The 1,495-nt window shown below is 41.1% G+C and overlaps 1 protein-coding gene across 1 annotated transcript in view; it reads left to right on the forward strand.

The window, feature by feature from the left end:
• LOC105118114 (GPN-loop GTPase 1-like) overlaps positions 1-1,250 on the forward strand; it is a 6,489-nt gene extending 5,239 nt beyond the window's left edge. Inside the window, exon 9 of the mRNA XM_011015977.1 lies at positions 783-1,250. The gene's annotated coding sequence lies outside the window, so the exon portion shown is untranslated. The remainder of the gene's footprint in view (positions 1-782) is intronic.
• Positions 1,251-1,495: the final 245 nt, after the last annotated feature.

The raw sequence follows: 1,495 nt of genomic DNA on the forward strand, positions 1-1,495 counted from the left end.
TGAAGTTATGGTTGGAAAATTTAATTTTTTTATCTGAAAGACAAGGGAAGAATAGAAGAACGAGCCTTGGTTTAAGAAGATCTACCAAAAAGAATTCTCAGACTAAAAACCATGTATGATTCGGCTGGTGATGTCGCTATGGGCTACAGACCTGAGGACTAAGTCCAAATTCTGAGCGCATTTGGAAATTCATAACTAATAGAAATAAAGACACAATGACCAATATCCACCAATGAAGGGAAGGATACGATTCATAAAAAGAATTCTGCAAAATCTAGTTGCCATGAACGCTAGAGACAAAATGAAGCCATGCTTCCTCATATTGGAGGTGGAAAGAAAATCCCCTCATCCATTCTCTCAGCGCGGAAAAGCTGCTCAACGTCAGCAGACACTTTAAAAGATGCCTCTAGTTTACTTGTCATGTACTATGATTGTGTATGAGCGTGCCGCCAGCGCGTGTTGTTATCTTCTAATGCCTTGTGTTTCCTCGGAGGTGCATTAACTCCCAACCCGAATGCCAAAGGCCAGGTGTGGGATTACCATTTTTTCACGAATACTACCCTCGTTTGGGGAAAAAAAACAGAGGAAATCAGTTAGTGCTTTGTAAAACAAGATTGACAGAGGGGAATTTTGTAGAATTCAGTAAAGGATGGTCCTTGTTTCTTTCTTTCTTTTTATAAGACGTATTACCATGGTGAATTTTTACCAGTTTCCATACTTTGTACAGCCTTTTTCTTAGTTCTTTAAGTTTGAAATGGTACAGTGGCCCACATTTATTGCAGGTTATTTGAAGATTAGCATCTCGAATATGACCAACAGAATCTTCAAGGAAAGGACTCAAATATGATCAACAGAATCTTCAAGGCAAGGACAGCCACCTCGCACTCCTTATTGTGATGACAGTGATGCGTGCGTTGTGCTTAATTCAAAGGGTATTGCATGTGTTACGTACAGCGGGAGAAATGACGGATAAGTTTCACGGCTGGTGTACATGCTGGGCAAGTATCACTGCGTGACTTCCTGCAAATCAAAGCTAATGTGTAATTCAGCGACCGAGTTCAGGTTATTCATACACGTTTGCTTTGGCTCAAAGCCCCTCCCTTGAAAATTTAAGATCAACCGGGGTCTCTGCTGTTGTAATTTGGAGCTGGATGGGATGCTTTTTAAGGCTGTATGTGCCATTGCGGAGGAGTGCATGGAAAACTAATAATGTTGCCTTGAGTCCTAAACTCGATAAATGTTTTTGTTATCATAATTATTTCTGGGTCAACAATATACCATAGTTTTGCTATTGCGTTTGGTTGTCTAACCTCATCTGGGAATCTTGATGGTTTAACAAGGTCCGATCTTGATAAGAAAAGACGGGCAGAAAAGCGAGTCTGGACTCTGGAGGGAGAGCCCAGGAAGCAGAACACGGGGATCTCGAGAAAGGACATGGGAAATCTGTCGCTTTGAGCAATGGTTTGAACTTTGAAGGACACTTAAAAGTTCAAAC

Source organism: Populus euphratica, unplaced genomic scaffold (genome assembly GCF_000495115.2).
Source record: "Populus euphratica unplaced genomic scaffold, PopEup_1.0 scaffold1746.1, whole genome shotgun sequence".
In the NCBI taxonomy this organism is placed as follows: Eukaryota; Viridiplantae; Streptophyta; class Magnoliopsida; order Malpighiales; family Salicaceae; genus Populus; species Populus euphratica.